This window comes from Phacochoerus africanus, chromosome 9 (genome assembly GCF_016906955.1).
Source record: "Phacochoerus africanus isolate WHEZ1 chromosome 9, ROS_Pafr_v1, whole genome shotgun sequence".
Classification (NCBI taxonomy): domain Eukaryota; kingdom Metazoa; phylum Chordata; class Mammalia; order Artiodactyla; family Suidae; genus Phacochoerus; species Phacochoerus africanus.
Genome location: NC_062552.1, coordinates 22,958,155 through 22,968,482, shown reverse-complemented (window position 1 = coordinate 22,968,482; position 10,328 = coordinate 22,958,155). Strand labels below are relative to the sequence as shown.

The following is a 10,328-nucleotide window of genomic DNA, read 5'->3' as shown; positions in this document are numbered from 1 at the left end:
TGACTCAGCAAGAAAGATGGGAAGGGCTTCATCATCCTTCCTTCATGTGGACATGATAAATCAGAAACTTTAGGTCAAGAAAATATTATCAGATGAGAGACAGAGAATGTTCATGCCAAATTGTACTGCCTGGGATGCTCCTTTCTGCAGACCTCCGACACCTGCCTTGAATATCTCACGCTCTTTCTGTAGGCAATGATTAAAATTAAACATTCTTGGTATGTACATAAAGCTGACCTCTAGTACATGGATCTCAGGTCAACCAACAAAAGGTCAACAGAGAGCAAATCCAGAAAACAATAGAAAGTGTAATGAAAAAAATCTGATTTTACCTGATGTGAGATTATTCTAAGTGAGAGCGAGGAAGAAGAGAATTTAACATTTGCTTGCTTTCTCACTTCTAATGAGACCTATACATTTACTTCTATATTATTTAATATTTACTTCTAGACAGAGTATCCTTCTTTGACTGTTTAAATATTTAGAAGCATTCACAGATCTTCAATATCTCAGATATCTCAGTTTTTCAACTGTCTCTGAAGTTTGTGAGGTTTTAAAAAGTACTTACCACAGGATGTCTTTTTAATTCACCCTGCGGGTCTAAGAATATCATATGACTAAGAGCAGGCATCAGCCTTTGTGCAGACAGCCCACACTGTGTGCCATCCACCAGCAGGTTTCTCTCATTCCCACACCCTCTGATGCCAACCACAGCACAGGCATTTGCTGTCTACAGTCTAAATGGCGAGAGATATTTATGAAATGAAATTTTGTGATGTCCCTAGTTAAGAAAGAGTCAGGCATTCGCCTTTGCTGGTTGGAATTTCCGCCTTGTTCCTTCCATCAGAGTCACCGGGGAAACTTGCAATTTGTCCCAGATCCACAAAGACAGAATGAGTAAGATATACATTTGTGCTTTTAACTGACAAAAGGGATGACAATTTCTTCACATCCAGAGATTTCTATGCAACTGCATAGGCTATGATTGAGAAGTCAGGATATCTAAGAAAATATTTGGGGTTAAAAAAAATAAGTAAACTGTTGTCTGTTTTCTTTGCCACAGCCTTAACTGAATTGAGTTGCTATGTGGGAAACATAGATATTAAATTTTATAATTAAGTCAATCGCAGTGCAAGGCAAATGCTTAATAATACTTTAACATAAGTGTAACTGCTTTATAATAAAATACTTGATGTGCAAGCAACTTTTTCAACAGTCATATACACTGATGGTCCCTGTAATCGTGCAGAGTTGCTACTTCACATTTATGAATTTTGAATCAGTCTACTTCTTTCCATCTTTTTTTACATATTAAATCCAGGACCTACAATAGTAACTGAAAAATACTTTGAAAATACTCTTTGCTCAATAAATAGTGTTTAATAAATGAGTAAAGAAAGCAAGTCAGTGGCTAAAGAATAGGAAAGAAATAGGTAGGTATGGGAGGAACTTTATCTGGTAGTATTTGGCAAATGATAAAAGAAAGAGATGAGAAAGAATTTTACTTAATTTTTTTCCATTATATGTCTACTGACCAGATATATTTCTGACAAATCAACCAGGATAATAAACATACAATAGGATTTGGTTTCAAGATGAGGGTAACTTCCAAACTTTGAATTTTAGAATTGCAGAAAAGAAATTTATCTCTCTGACTCACGAGAGCTTGTTAAGAGTAAGAGAAAGATTCATCTTTCCATCTGAAAGACTCTTGATGATGACCTTGCCTTCTTTTTTTCAGGCATGACCTTCAACTGTTCCTTGTGGCAGGACAACAGCATGTCTGTCAAACGCTTTGCCTTTGCCAGATTCTCTGAGGTCACTGAACAGTGTTTCCTTTTGTTTACCCTCATCCTGCTCATGTTCTTAGCATCACTGACGGGCAATGCTCTCATAGCCATTGCCATCTGGACCAACCCGGTCCTCCACACCCCCATGTACTTCTTCCTGGCCAACTTGTCTCTCTTGGAGATTGGCTACACGTGCTTCTGTCATACCCAAGATGCTGCAGAACCTTGTGAGCGAGGCCCGAGGAATCTCTCGGGAGGGGTGTGCTACACAGATGTTTTTCTTTCACATTATTTGCTATCAGTGAGTGCTGTCTTTTGGCGGCCATGGCTTTTGACCGCTATATGGCCATATGCTCCCCACTTCACTATGCGACACGAATGAGTCGTGGAGTGTGTGTCCATTTGGCAATGGTTTCTTGGGGAGTGGGATGCATGGTAGCCTTGGGCCAGACCAACTATATTTTCTCCCTGGACTTCTGTGGCTCCTGTGAAATAGACCACTTCTTCTGTGACCTCCCCCCTATCCTGGCACTTGCCTGTGGGGATACCTCCCATAATGAGGCTGCAGTCTTTGCTGTGGCCACCCTTTGCATTTCCAGCCCATTTTTACTCATCATTGCTTCTTATGGCAGAATTCTAGCTGCCGTGCTCAGCATGCCCTCACCTGAGGGCCGCCAAAAAGCTCTTTCCACATGTTCTTCCCACTTACTTGTAGTAACACTCTTCTATGGCTCAGGCATCTGTCACCTACTTGAGACCCAAGGCTAGCCATTCACCAGGAATAGATAAACTCCTAGCCCTCTTCTATACCGTGGTGACATCCATGCTCAACCCCATCATCTACAGTTTACGGAACAAGGAAGTCAAGGCAGCTCTTAGGAGAACTCTAGGCAAGAAAAAAGTATTGATTCATAGGTAGATACAAGAAGACGACACAAATTGCTCTTTGAAAAAGATGCACACTCAATCTAAGAGAAAACAAAAGAAGAAGAGGGAAAGAAAGAAAGAAATATACTTGCCAACCTTTTGTAAAAACCTCCTTTGGATTAATAACTCTTCATATAATAGTGGTAATATGATAAAGACGGAGAACTGTGACTGCTACTGTGACAACTCATAGTATAGAATGAATAAGTTCTGCCATTCTAACATACAGCATGGTAACTGTAGTTAATAATACTGTATTATGTACTTCAAATTTGCTAACAACGTAGATCTTAAGTGTTCTTACCACACACACACACAAAAGACAACTATGTGAGGCAATGAATGTGTTACTTAATTGTGGTAATCATTTCACAATGGATACATATATTGAATCATTACATTATACATGTTAAGTCTTAACTCTTGACAATTTTATTTGTCGTGTTTATCTCAATAAAGCTGGAAAAGAAAAGGATGTGATAATTCTACTGATGTTCATTAATGACCAAAATGTGTATTTTACCATATATGCCCATTTTACCAAGAGCTATCTAATTCCTTGAAGACCAAAACATTAATACATTGTGGTTTTTATTTATATCTCTGTGCAGTTAATTAAGAATGGAAATAATATGAACATAAAAAGTAATTACTTAACAGTTATGCAGAAGAAATAGGCAGGAATTATCTCTAGGTATTAGAGATGATTATTTGTAAACATGTTTACTAATCTAGAAAAAGTGAATGATTTACTAAAAATTAATGTAGGTTAAAAACAATTTGTATAACATGACCTTTTGTTTAGTTTACTAATTTTGAAGTTTTTGACATTTTCATGTTTGAAAATGTGTATTTTACCATATATGCCCATTTTACCATGTTTGAAAAGGTCAAAAACTAGAGTTACATGTAAAATAATAAGATTAAAACATTTCCCCACCTCGCATATAAAAACAAACAAACTCAAAATGAATGAAAGACCTAAATATAAGACCTTAAACCATAAAACTCCTAGAAGAGAACATAGGCAGAACCCTCTAATGACATAAATCATAGCAATACTTTTTTGGATCTGTATGCTAAGGCAAAAGAAATAAAAGCAAAAACAAACAAATAAGACCTAATTAACCTTAAAAGCTTTTGCAAAGCAAAGAAAATTACCTACCAAACAAAAGGACAACCTACTAAACAGGAGAAATTATTTGCAAATGATATTTCTGATAAGGGGTTAACACATTAAAAAGCTCATACAACTCAATATCAAAAAACAAACAACTCAATCGAAAAATGGGCAAGGAGTTCCCGTTGTGGATCAACATGTTACAAACCTGACTAGTAACTACAAGGATGCGGGTTCAATTCCCTGGCCTCACTCAGTGGGTTAAAGATCCAGGCACTACTGTCAGCTGTGGTGTACATTGAAGACATGGCTCAGATCCCATGTTTCTGTGGCTGTGGCGTAGGCCAGCAACTACAGCTCCAATTACATCCCTAGCCTGGGAACTTCCATATGCTTCAGGTATGGCCTCCAAAATGGGAAGAAGACCTGAATAAACATTTTTTCAAAGAATATATATATAGATGGCTAACAGGCACATGAATAGATGCTCAGCATCACTAATTATCAGGCAAATGCAAATCAAAACCACAATGAGATATCACCTCATAGCTATCAAAATGGCTATCATCAAAACAATACAAATAATGAATACTGGTGAGGATGTAGAGAAAAGGAAACCCTTGTATACTCTTAGTGGGAATATAAATCAGTGATTCCTTATGGAAAAAATTATAGAGTTTTCTTGAAAAAACTGAAAAGCAAACTGCCATATGATCCAGCAATTCCATCTCTGGGATTGTATCTAAAGAACGCAAAAACATTAATTTGAAAAGATACATGCACCCAAATGTTCATAGCAGCATTATTTACAAAGGCAAGTCATGGGAACAAGCTTAGTATCTATTAGCATTTAAATAGATAAAGGAGATGAAGGAGATGTGAACATTATAACTGTGTGTGTATGTGTGTGATAAATATTTCATGTTATCACTTACATGTGGAATCTAAAAATCAAAAGAAATTAATGTTTATAACAAAACAGAAACAGTTTCACAAATATAGAGAACAAACTGGTGTTTTCCAATGGAAAGAGGGAAGAGAGGAAAGGCAAGATAGAGGAATGGAATTAATAGCTATAAACTACTATGTATAATATAGATAAGAAACAAGGTTTATTGTCTAACAGGAAATTATAGCCATTATCTTATAAAAATTTTAACATAGCATAATCTGTAAAAATACTGAATCACTATGCTGTTTAAATCTTCTATAATATTCTAAAACATCAATATTTCAATATAATAATAATAAATATAGGGGGAAAGGGCACACTAATAGCTATACCTATATCAGAGAATATAGACACAAAGACAAGAATTGTTACTATAGTCAAAAAAAATTTATGATGATAAATTTAATCTATCCATCAAAAAGTTATAGCAATCACAAATATGATGCATCTAGTATCAGATTACCAAAATACATAAGGAAAAAACTAACAGAACTGATTGGATAAATAGATAATTCCACAGTAACAGTTGAACTTCAATGCCCCACTTAAAATAATGGATAGAACAATTAAACAGAATATGAGCAAGTAGAGAGAGACTTGAACAACATAAACAAAATAAAACTAACAGACATCTACTGAACACTTCACCCAACAAAGCAGAATACATATACTTCTCATCACATACAGAACATTCTATAGAATAAAACATTTGTTAGGCCATGAAACAAATCACAATAAATTTAAAATGATTGAAAGTATGCCCTCTGAGCAAAATGAAATGAAACAGAATGGATAACAAAAATACTGTACACAGAAATCGATTACATTCCTATATACTAATAATAAAAGGCCAGAAAGAGAAATCAGAGAAGCCATCCCATTTACAATCACATCAAAAACAATAAAATACCTAGGAATACACCTGCCTAAAGAGACAAAAGACCTATATTCTGAAAACTGTAAAACACTGATGAAAGAAATCAAAGATGACACAAACAGATGGACAGATAAACCATGCTCTTGAGTTAAAAGAATCAATATTATCAAAATATTGCCATACCACCCACAGCAATCTACAGATTCAATGCAATCTCTCTCAAATTACCAAAGACATTCTTAACAGAACTAGAACAAAATATTTTAAAATTTGTATGGAAACACAAGAGACCCTGAATAGCCAAAGCAATATCGGAAAAAAAAAAAAAAATGGAGGTATCAAGCTTCCTGACATAAGACAATACCACAAAGCTACAGTCATCAAAACAATATGGTACTGACACAAAAACAGAACTATAGACCAATGGAACAGGACAGAAAGCCCCCATATAAACCGAAGTACCTATGGTCAACTAATCTATGACAGGGAGGACAGAATATATAGTGGAAGAAAGAGAGTCTCTTCGATAAATGGTGCTGGGGAAACTGGAAAGCCACATGTAAAAGAATGAAATCTAACACCACATACAAAAATAAATTCAAAAAGAATTAATACCTAAATATAAGGCCAGATACTATAAAACGCCTAGAGGAAAACATAGGCAGAATGCTCTTTGACATAAATAACAATATCTTGGAGTTCCTGTCGTGGCGCAATGGTTAACGAATCCGACTAGGAACCATGAGGTTGCAGGTTCGGTTCCTGCCCTTGCTCAGTGGGTTAACGATCCAGCTATCTTGTTTGATCCACTCCTGGAATAATGACAATAAAGACACAAAGAAACCAATGGGACCTAAACAAATTCAAAAGCTTTTGCACAGCAAAGGAAACCATTAAAAAAATGAAAAGACAACCCACAGAATGGGAGAAAATCTTTGCCAACAATGCAACAGACAAGGGCCTAATCTCCAAAATATAGAAACAATTCATACAACTCAACAACAACAAAGCAACCCCATTGAAAAATGTGCAGAAGACCTAAATAGACATTTCTCCAAAAAAGACACACAGATGGCCAACAGGCACATGGAAAAAATGGTTAATATCACTAATTATTAGGGAAATGCAAATCAAAACTACTAGGAGGTACCAACTCACACCTGTCTGAATGGCCATAATTAAGAAGTGAACAAATAACTTCCCATCGTAGAGCAGCAAAAACAAATCCAACTAGGAACCATGAAGTTACAGGTTCGATTCCTGACCTCTCTCAGTGGGTTAAGGATCTGGCATTATCGTGAGCTGTGCTGTAGGTTGCAGACATGGCATTGCTGTGGCTCTGGTGTAGGCCGGCAGCAACAGCTCTGATTAGACCCCTAGCCTGGGAACCTCCATATGCCATGGGTGCGGCCCTAAAAAGACTAAAGACAAAAAGAAAAGGTCAACAAATAACAAATGCTGGAGAGGACGTGGAGAAAAAGGTACCCTCCTCCACTGTTGGTGGGAATGTAAATTGGTACAACCACTATGGAAAGCAGTATGGAGGTACCTCAGGAATCTAAATGTAGAGCCACCACATGATCCAGAAATTTTACTCCTGGGCATATATCTGGACAAAACTTGCATTGAAAAAGATACATGTACCCCTATGTTCATAACAGCACTATTCACAATAGTCAAGACATGGAAGCAACCTAGATGTCCATCAACAGAAGAATGGATTAAGAAGATGTGGTGCGTCTGTACAATGGAATATTACTAATGCCATTTGCAGCAACATGGGTGGAACTAGAGACTCTCATACTAAATGAAGTAAGTCAGAAAAAAAAAAGACAAATACCATATGATATAAATTATTTGTGGAATCTAAAATATGGAAAAGATGATCCTATCTAAAAAACAAACAAACAAAAAATGCAGAAACAGATCATGGCCAAGGAGAGCAGACTTGTGGCTCCCAAGGGAGAGAGGGAAGGGAGTAGGATGGATGGGCATTTGGGGGCTTTTTTGGATGCAAACTGTTAATTTGGAATGAATGGGAAATGGGACCCTACTGAACAGCACAGGAAATGTGAGTGATTAAGTCATCTTCCTGTACAACAGAACTTGCCAAAACATTGTAAATGAACTACACTTTAATAATAATAATAAAATAAAAACTACATTGTGAAATATACAAGTATGTAGAAATTAGACAATGCACTTCTTTTTTTTGGTTTTTTGTTTTTTTGTCTTTTTAGGGCCACACTTGTGGCATATGGAGGTTCACAGGCTAGGGGCCTAATAGGAGCTGTAGCTGCCAGCCTACACCATAGCCAGAGCAATGCCAGATCCTTAACCCACTGAGCAAGGCCAGAGATCTAATCTATGTCCTTGTGGATCCTAGTCGGGTTCATTAACCACTGAGCCATGATGAGAACTCCCAGAAAATAATCTTTTGATGAAACTTAGAAAATTATGCTATAGAGAGCCTGGGAAGTAAATTTATATTGAGTTTTCCTTCTTAGAGGGATCTTTAAGCTCAAAAATGAAATACAGGAACCAACTAGCCATGATAAAATCTGGGAAAGAGTATTTTAGGTGGGAGAAATGGAGATTCGAACGTTCGGAAGCATGGAACGATCTTGGTCCGTCTGTAAATGGAGAGTTATATCAGCTATAATCCCAGCATAAAATAGATGGCACGCTCCACCTGGGAAAATGAGGGAAGCTGAAAAAAGGAAATATTGATCAAAGGTGTGAGAAGGATTTAGAACCCCAACAAGGGGCGTCTATATGTGTACTGTACATGCACTACCCTGGAACTAGCCACAATGGACGTCTGTCACACACCCAAGGCCTGAAGCAACTAAGTGGGGAAGTGGTACTGGAAACCAGAAAAAAAGAAACCATAATACACAGCTATCTCCAAGAGCTATGACTTTTGCTTGAGCAATACAGGCCGCCTCATGTGTCCCAGCTGAGAGGGAGCCAAGGGAAAATAAACCAAACTAGCTGTTCTCTCTTTCTCTAATCCTCAACTGGTGACCCCCATTGGCTGAATCCAGACAGAAGCCATATATCAAGGACTCCTTTTGCTTCAGACTCTTGAGTAGAGCATAGAGTTCAACATACATAGTGGGACAAAGAGTGGATCTGGGCGAGGGAGGAAAGAGAATGAAATATACCTGTCACACTTGTAAAGTGAAACAATACACACCCATGTGATACTAGTGGTTTCCTTTACAGAAAGGACAGTGAGATTATGGGCCATGGGAAGAGGCTGTTTAAAGGGAGATGTATCTATTTGTACATGTTATTCAGTACATTTGAACTTGCTTTTCAAAATAATGTACTCACGGATTGTGTGTGTAAATTTTAAATCTTATTGTTTGTATTCAAATCAGACTACTATTATGTGGAATGTTGTGTGTGCGTGTGTGTTTGAGAGAGAGAGAGAAAGAGAGAGGGCGAGAGAGAGCAAGAGAGGCTGTTAGTCTTTATATTAGAAGATCATTAAATATTTTAAAGGATTTTTAATTTAATTTTATTCCACCTCACCAGAAAGACCACTTATGGTTTTTCTTCTCTCTGTCAACTAATTTTGGTGTTCATTTACTTATTCTGTTTGACCAGAAATATTACATCTAATTTGATATATTCCACAAATGAACAAAGTAAGATGTCAAGGACTTACCATTGCAGTGTAGCAGAAATAAATCTGACTGATATTCGTGAGGTTGTGGGTTCAATCCCTGGCCTCGCTCATCGGGTCAGGGGTCTGGTGTTGCTCTGAACTGTGCTGTAAGTCACAGACGTAGATCAAATGCCATGTTGCTGTGGCTGTGGCTGCAATGTAGGCCAGCAGCAATAGCTCCAATTTGACCCCTAGCTTGGGAACTTCCATATGCTGTGGGTGCAGTCCTAAAAAAAAAAAGATATTCAGGAAACTCACATGAAATTCTCCACAACCATTTACTCAAATTAGCTTTGGTCTAAATGAATCCTATTTAAAAGTTTTGTCCCACAACTACTAGAAAGAGAAATTAAGAAAATCAACCCTATATACAATTGCGTTAAAAAGAATAAAATACCGGGAGTTCCCGTCGTGTCTCAGTGGAGAACGAATCCGACTAGGAACCATGAGGTTGCGGGTTCAATCCCTGACCTTGCTCAGTGGGTTAAGGATCTGGCATTGCCATGAGTTGTGGTGTAGGTTGCAGACACAGCTTGGATCTGGCATTGCTGTGGCTCTGGTGTAGGCCAGCGGCTACAGCTCCAATTCGACCCCTAGCCTAGGAACCTCCATGTGCCGCGGGAGCAGCCCAAGAAATGGCAAAAAAAAGACAAAAAAAAAAGAATAAAATACCTAGAAATGAATTTAACTGAGAAGGTGAAAGACTAATACACTGAAAACCACAGGTCACTGAAAAAAGTACTGAAGTTCAGAGTTCCCGTCATGGCTCAGTGGTTAATGAATCTGACTAGGAACCATGAGGTTGTGGGTTTGATCCCCTGCCTTGCTCAGTGGGTTAAGGATCTGGCGTTGCCATGACCTGTGGTGTAGGTTGCAGACATGGGCTTGGATCTGGCATTGCTGTGGCTGTAGCATAGGCCAGCGGCTACAGCTACAGTTAGACCCCTAGGCTGGGAACCTCCATCTGCTGCAGGAGCAGCCCTAGA

At 37.9% G+C, this 10,328-nt stretch overlaps 1 pseudogene; it reads left to right on the top strand.

The window, feature by feature from the left end:
• Nucleotides 1-1,743: 1,743 nt before the first annotated feature.
• On the top strand, nt 1,744-2,709 carry LOC125136398 (olfactory receptor 10C1-like; annotated as a pseudogene).
• Nucleotides 2,710-10,328: the final 7,619 nt, after the last annotated feature.